At 44.0% G+C, this 7,993-nt stretch overlaps 1 protein-coding gene across 3 annotated transcripts in view; it reads left to right on the plus strand.

Annotated features, from left to right (window-relative positions):
• Positions 1–7,993, plus strand: part of LOC108230088 (cyclin-dependent kinase 17) — a 28,469-nt gene that overhangs the window by 1,078 nt on the left and 19,398 nt on the right. The window lies entirely within an intron of this gene.

The raw sequence follows: 7,993 nt of genomic DNA on the forward strand, positions 1-7,993 counted from the left end.
CCAGGAGGGAAAGTCAAAGGTTCTGAAAAGAAGCCCCTGGTAGACGATAGCAGCCGATTAAAGGCAGGAAAAGTGGATTAAAAGTTAGGATAGAGCAAGCCATGTTCCCCTGTCACTCAGAAACCTTTGAGTTTGATAACAACATCACGAGCAGAAACGTCTAAAAGAAGTCTAAAGCCTCAAGTGAATGGCTTTAGTTTTCGATAAGAGTGTTTTTCTCCCCTGGACTTGAACAGGGAATGCAAACAAACCTTAATGAGTTTGGTGCGGGATGCTCAAGTGGGCAGGTCTGTAATGTAATTAATTTTCAATAAATGATCAAATATGAAAACTTAATTACCTCATAGGCCTTTGGCCGCCATAGATCAATCTTCAGCCACCACAATCCTTACAGGAAACTATGATTTCTAGTTTTTATTTTGCCTTAAAAGTATAGTTTCTTCAAATAGATGGGGTGGCAGGTTTGCATGTGAACTTGTTTGGTTTTTGACGTGACAACCCAGTTTTCCATAGAAGACCTCACCTACGCCTGAATGCATCCACACACCAAAAAGGAAGTCGGTACGTCGCTTATTTTTCAAGCTGTCCAGCTCACAGGGTTTACACATGTATGTCCTTCGGACGCTTTGCGACCGGGGACAATAAGATAAGAATCAGACACAGGAGCTGTTTAATTGTCCTGAAGGAACAACAAAAAAACAACATTTTCACCAACCTAACACACTGATAGTTCATGTTTTCAGCTACCTAAATCTCCTAAATCAACCAATTTGATTCGTCAGTGCCTCACCAGCAAAATATGGAGATGCTAATGACGAACTCGATCTTTGGGGCGAACAAATGTTTATTAATACTTATCTAACGAAATGTAATTGATTAATATTATTCTAACCACTGAAAAAGCTAGTACAGTCTGAACATTTGGTGAAATTTTCATGTCAATCTCTAAATATATGTGGGAATTATGACTCTTTTTGTGATGGATGACAACTTTTCAGATTATGGAAATTCAGGATATTAATTATCCCAAAATGTAGACTTTTAAAACACTGTAATATTTATTTATTTCTTTTTAAAAAAAAAAACAAACTAAAGTCTTGAGCCGTTACTCGTTTCTTTATACTTTGTTCCCACGCAGCCAGACGTTTCGGGGATCTTTTTAAGGTGGCTTTGATCAAATGTTCCTAAAGTTGTGTGAAACTTTAGGACCTGAACAGTGTTGTGTCGACATGTAACAACATAGCCAAGAATTAACTTTAAATGAGATTTAGACCTTTTGTTACCAACGCTCCGTCACTAAGAAACAATTCGTTCCCATTTATTGTCTTGAATCTATAAAAGATACCAAAGATGACACAATTAGAGATGGAAAAATAGTCTTTTAGCTCCAACAGAGGGTTTTCTTGAAGTCTCAGCAAACAGTAGGTGCCGGAGCGTGCATATTTCTTTAAGTGAGAATACTCTTCTATATATATTTTGGTGCACAAGTGCTTCAAGGGTTGTTAATTATGTCTCTTTAAATTAAGCAGTGACTGTTGTTTTGTTAAATAAAGACATATTGGACAAAGAAAAAGACAAAGCTGGTGTTGTATATCAGCCCGTGGTTTTTAAAGATCACCATCGGCCGCAGAGAAACTCGTACTGGTCGACCTCAGGTCCTGCATCGGGTCTTTGCGCAATTTGTCACCATTTCCTAAAGACGTTACTTTCAGATTTACTCTTCATTCGCTCTGTTTAGTTTAGGTCTGATATGTCTTTGCTCCTCTACTCGTGCAATTTCTCAATTTACTCATTTTTTAAGACCCAATGAGCCAAAGTCCCTCCAGAAAACTTAAAGCTTTGGACCAGTATAACTTGAGACAACTTTAAAAAGATTAGAAGAAAGTCTGGCTGCATTATACAATAAAAAAAGAATGGTTTAAAACGTTTTCAGAGTATTGTATGTTAGAAAAAAGTGCTTCGTAATTTCAAAGTGGAAACATGATCCCAGTTAAATCTTAGATATTTGTAACAGATGGAGGATACTGGATCAGTGTTATGAATCTTTGATCCAACAAGACAAGATATCGTTTTTAGTTTCAGCTTAACCTGAATACGACTATTGAACCCGTTTGATTTGATGACTTGGTTTCATTTTCAGTGATTTTATTTAGTTTTGCTGAGGTAATCATCTTTAGAGACGATTGTTTTTATTATTATTATTATTTATTATTATCCACTGAATCATTTGCACCAATCAGCCATAATATTATATGAGCCCTGACAGATAAAAATGAGTGACAGTGTTTGTGTTGTTACAGCTCAGTGAATACCTGCATCCTGATGTTGACGTGGAGGTTACTTTGGTCCCGATCGTGGCACCAGGACAGCAGCGGACCTCTCACGAACAGCTGAGGTGTTTACCTGACCTCCGAACTGTCCAGATACTGAACGTGTTTCTGTCTGAAACGAGCCCAGCTGTTTTGACACATTTTGACCTACTCAGGATTAAGTGGGTGGTCGTAGTATCATGGCTGCAAGGCAGTATTTGCAGCGATGCCCCTTCTTTTTGAAGACCCTCTGCAGTTCTCCCCCTGGCATGCTGCCAGTCAACTTCTGGGCCAAACCCTGACTGATGGAAGCTCATTCTTGTCTAATCAATGCTCGGAGCTGGTCAGAATCTGTGGGGTCTTTTTGTTTGTTCATCTGCCTCTCGAGGATTGACCACACGCTCTTAGTGTGGTTAAAGAGTGGGGCGTTTTTCTGGCAATGGACCCAAAACGTTGATGTTTTGTTCCCCGGCCCGCTTGGTTATCATCACGGTGCTCCCTCAGGCTGGAGAAGGCATCATTCGTCACCGACCCAGTCTTGCATGGTTGGGAGAATTTGCTCTAGGGGGATGTTTAGGTACCATTTATTTATTTTTTTTATCTTGGTTGCGTTCTTAGGCAAACATTCTTCCCAAACGATCAAAGAGAACAACCAGTCCTCAGCGGTCCAATCCCTGTACTTTCTTTACAAAGAAGCGGCTTCTTTGCGGTCCTTCTTGACACCAACTCATCCGCCAAAAGTCTTCACCTCGCTGTGCGTACAGATGCACTCCGAAACAAGCTCATCATCCAGGCACTTCCTGGGTGCTCTGAAGCCTTCTCCACGACAGATAAACTTCTTAATGATCTGCTAATCGTTTGGTTTAGGTTCAGTCTTGCTATCCTCACCTTAGAAGCCTGTTTTGCGCAAAGCAGTGGTGACTGCACGCGTTTCCTTGCAGGTGAACGTGGTGGTCAGAGGGAGAATGATGATTTCAAGCACCACCCTGCTTTTAAAGCATCCAGTCCTGCGATTCTGACAAAGTGAGCTCCAGCCTTGTCGTCGTCAACACCTGGAGTAACGAGAGGATGCCTGAAATAGGGTCAGCAGATTTGTGGCTGGGCTGAAATGCGATGGAAGTGGGGTTTTGGGGTTTAAGTTTATTTTCATGGCAAATAGGGACTTTATATATAAAGAAGGAATACATTTTCTGAAGAAATATGTCTAAAATAGAAGAATATAACAATTCAATTAAAGCATTAAGTTGTATCTTAAAGAGTGCTTGATGCGATAGATAATAAAGCAGTATATTTGCACAGTAGAAGGAAGAAGTAAGCTCAAATCTACAAGTTCCTGTTTAAAGTTTGCACTAATTTCTTAGTGACTGGATGAAAGAGCTGTGAAAGCACTTTCGCACGTTTCCTGTGTGCAGATTTTTACCACAAGACACCAAGGTTTCTCACTGAGCGCCTCTGTCAGAGCGCGTCCATGTTAGGTCCGGGGTGGTGCCAGGACGCGGAGGACGGCGCAGCGGCGTGTGTTGTTTTGACGCGGGCGCGGGGTCGTTCCCTTGGTGAAGGCCTTGGGGAACAGGGGGGTGGCAGGGTAACCTGACCCCGCTGCGAGACAGCTGTAGCCACGCCGCGCTGATCCCCCTCCCGAGTCCCAGAGCAGATCAGATGATCCAGTATGCGAACGTGTGTGTGTGTTGGGGTGTGTGGGCATGCACATGATCGGACTTTGCTGAAATCAATATTTTACAGGCCTGTGGGGGGATTTTAGGCTCCTCTCTCTGTCTTGTGTGCATACAGCTGTTTACCCCAGGTTGTTTCTCTGTGTGTGAGGGGGGGTTATCCATGTAGGAAGAAAAAATCAAGTCTCCTTCATGTCAACAACAAAATCTTTCAGATGTTAGGTAACAGCAAGTGTGCCAAGAAGTGACAGAAAGTGAACGTCCTCTGTTAATGAGGTCATGTTTAAGCTGCAGGCCGAGACAGCTGGCTGAAGGTTAATGTGTCACTTCTCTCTGGGGGTGCAGCTGCTATGTCGCAGGCACCGCTCCCGTCTATAGATAGTAGCCACGAACACAGACTCTTCCTCTTTTTCTCTGCCTCTCATGCAGCCACGCCCACCAGACGAGCGCCACCGCTGCCGCCCGCGAGTTCGGTGGCCTCCGCTCCCTGCGCCTTTTGTCTCCGCCCTGGGCTCGAGCGCACGCGGCCGCTTCAAGATCGCCGTCCAGGTTGGCCGGGAACTTGTTCAACCCTTACGGAAAGAACTCACCCGGCGAGTCTGTAGTCGTCACGCGTCGCGTTAATTACAGAGACAGCTGAGGAGGACCGGCCGCCCCCGGTTCTCGGCACTCTCGGCAGGTCCTGCAGGAAGTTTCCGAGCATTTGTTTGTTTTATTTCTAGACACGCGGACTCGCACATGCTTGGCGATGGGAGCCAACGTTATCTGCTGCACATACCTGAGATGGATCATGCCTGGAGCTCATAAATAAATTCCATTTGGCGGAATAAATAAACAGACAAATGCTTAATTAGTTATATTTATAGGAAGTAACTCAGACTTAACTCAAAGGTTTTTATGATTAAAGGTGATGAACGTAGATCAGAGTTGAACATTTAGTGACAGATGTTGGTCTCCTAACAACACTGCCGCAGTTTCAATTACATCAAATAAGTTTTTCGCCGAGATCTCCAACAGAGAAAGGCTGGATCTGTAATTCCGAAGTTTGATGGCAGGTTTATTTTTATTTTCTCCAGCTGCCAAAAGTAGAGCAATATCGTAATCGCCTGCGTCTGTGTGTTTGTTTGGCTGTTTGGGAAAAACATCCTGTGAATCACTGAACAGATTTTTATTGAAGCTCAGGAGTTAATCTTCGGCCGTTCAGCTACGGCTGATCAACTTTTGGAGGCAACTCCATTCGAGGTGGCGTCCGAAGCTAAAAAATGGCTACCACTCGGTCAGTTTTACAGATACTGAGCTACAGTTTGGTGTGGTAGTAGCTGAGAGTCATCCTCACCTTAGTGCTATCAGATCACATGAGATCTTACAGTGTCTGATGTGATCCAGCTTGACTTTATTTTTGAAATATAACCCAAAAGGCTGCAAAGCCATCATAATGTGAATGAAGGCCACAACTCCCCGTCTCCCTTCAAACCCCGTGACCCCAAATCATGATGGTAATCAGGTTGAATGCATGCATGTGATGCAGCTCCTCTAACTCACTGCAATGCCTCTGGTTTTATCTGTCAGTACACTGTGAGACCGAAGCTGCTACAAAAACGTCCGCGAGCCGTTTGTGTTTCTGCCGCCACTGTCCTGCCACCGGTCCCGTTGTTGACTTTTAATGGCCGTGAAGAAGAGTGTGACTGGATAGGGAGGGAGGGAGGGGGTGACGCTAATCGTCTCTGTTTCTGATGCTAATGTTCAGCTCCCAGACAGAGGACTGGTGACCCGAGTCAGATCCACACACACACACACACACACACTGATTAGATTGGGGAGGAATAACCCTGAGGGTTGACGTCTATCTGCTGTCTGCTAGGTAAAACATTTTGAAGGAGCGAAGGAGGTTCTGCTCTCAAGTTGTATCGTCGTTCGTTCGTTTTCAACTGGGTTTGATTTTGAAATTCGTCTTCGGCTGATTGTGGCTCGATGGTGATAATTTGCAGCGATTAATTTTAATGACAAAGCTAGTTCCACTTGCATGTCACAGAAGTATTCTGTCGATGCACAAGCTTCCAAAACCAATATTGACGGCAGCGATGAAAGCGCCGACGACTGCTCGCTGCCAGTAGTTCCTTTACAAAGTCACATGGTGCAATTTGGAAAACTTTTTAAGAACCGGTTGTGTAAAGCCATTAATCAAGCCAAAATGTCAAGCATCATCTTGTTGCAGCTTCTCAAGTCTTGAGTCTTTCTTTTTTCATACTCAGTGAACTTATTGGTTATATATATATTAAAACAAAGGTTGCACAATACAACAAAAATTATTACCACTGGAATATTAATATAACAAGTGACTGGTTGAAGCTTCACAGCTGGTGGGTTATATTCACAAGAAAAACAGAAGTCAAATTGCCATTACAACATTCAACAATCATTGCGTTTCGCCTGTTGTTACTGCACAGGGCCGGCTTCAGGTTTCGCATTGAAGGAAATTTCTGAAACGTTTACTCAAGATTGTCATCAGCCTGAAGCAGATTCTTTAAGGGTTGTAGATTTCAGCCCGAGCAGATGGCACGCTCGCTACAAACGTGACATTTGTTGTATGAAATGGTGTACGCTGTCGTCCCCCCCCCCGAAGGGTAGTGTTACATGACGTACAGGCGCTTCGCTATTTTCAGAGTTTAGCGGAGATGGTTTTTATTTCAGACGTGCTGAGTAAAAAGCTTTTCCTGTCATAGAATCAGCCATACATTGTTTTGATTTCAGCCGAGACTGACCTTCAGAGTAACGCCGATGTTAGGTTTCCCATAGCAGGAATTCATTCGTGTTACTGGGAAATAAATGTGTGTATCTCCGTGCAGGGGGTTCGACAGTTTCAGGAGTAGGAAGCTGTCGAGAACAAGTAGGGGGCTGATTATCCGCTGGGCGACAAGGCTGGGAGGGGGTTCCAAGAGGCCAAAATCAGCACTTTTTGGGGACAATTTGTGAGAGTTTTTGGCTTCTTGGAAGGACTGGGAGAGTTTTCAGGAAGTCAAACAGAGAAGTCATTTAGCCAAAACAAGGAACTATCTCCCAAGGCAGTAGGTTTTCATGCAAAGAGGATTATACTGTGTACATGTCCCGAGTTTAATGAGACGTTCAATAAATATGTCCAATAAATAACGCCACTAAATTAAAATAATATATATTCCTGAACATTTGTTGTAGTTTTGAGCTATTGAAATGATCAAACAAGGCCTTAAATATTATAGAAGCATTGCTGTTGCCGTTTACAAAAAGATTTACCAGTAAGTTTGTTCTTTATTGCTGTGCAGATATTTATGAAGAGCATTTTAAGACAAGACTTTGATCACCTGAGGCACCGGAACCAAAACGTGCCGTTTTTTTTCCTTCTTTCCTTGTAATATCTTTCTGCTCATTACAGTGTGCTGTATCAACCGGCAGAATAAAACATGGTCTCCTGATGTCTGCAGGCAGTGTCAAGCCTCAGAGCTGTCACTCACGCTGCTGTAACCATGGCAACCATGTTAATCAGCCAGGGTTTGAATCTTATCGCCCGTTCTCGATGTGTGGTTCTGTGCTGTCGTGGGCTAATGTCCTGCGGCCACGAGCCGTCTGTCCCCATCATCTTTGGATCCGTCGACCCGTCTGTCAGCGCCAATCAACCTTACAAACGCAGCTGACATGGGCGCGATGGCAGGTGGGGGGGATGTCAGCGAGGACTGTGAAAATTGGGGTGAAAAGGAGCGAAAGGACACAGTTTGTGAAGCTTTCAGTGAGCGACGGGTGCATCTCCACGCAGCACCCCCACTTCATCTTCCGTCTTCTTCCTCTGCACAATGCAGCCTTTATGTAAGAGCCCTTTAATGGAGCCAGCTCCCACACTCATGTCCTCATTGTCTCGGCCAGGTTGAGAAAAGGCTGCTCTTTAGAAAACCAGCACTGAGCTCAGCTGTGAATCACGCCAACTGCAGTTCTCCATCTAACTCTGTGAGTTCAGCAGCCAGGGAGGAGGAGGAGGAGGAG

Source organism: Kryptolebias marmoratus, linkage group LG11 (genome assembly GCF_001649575.2).
Source record: "Kryptolebias marmoratus isolate JLee-2015 linkage group LG11, ASM164957v2, whole genome shotgun sequence".
In the NCBI taxonomy this organism is placed as follows: Eukaryota; Metazoa; Chordata; class Actinopteri; order Cyprinodontiformes; family Rivulidae; genus Kryptolebias; species Kryptolebias marmoratus.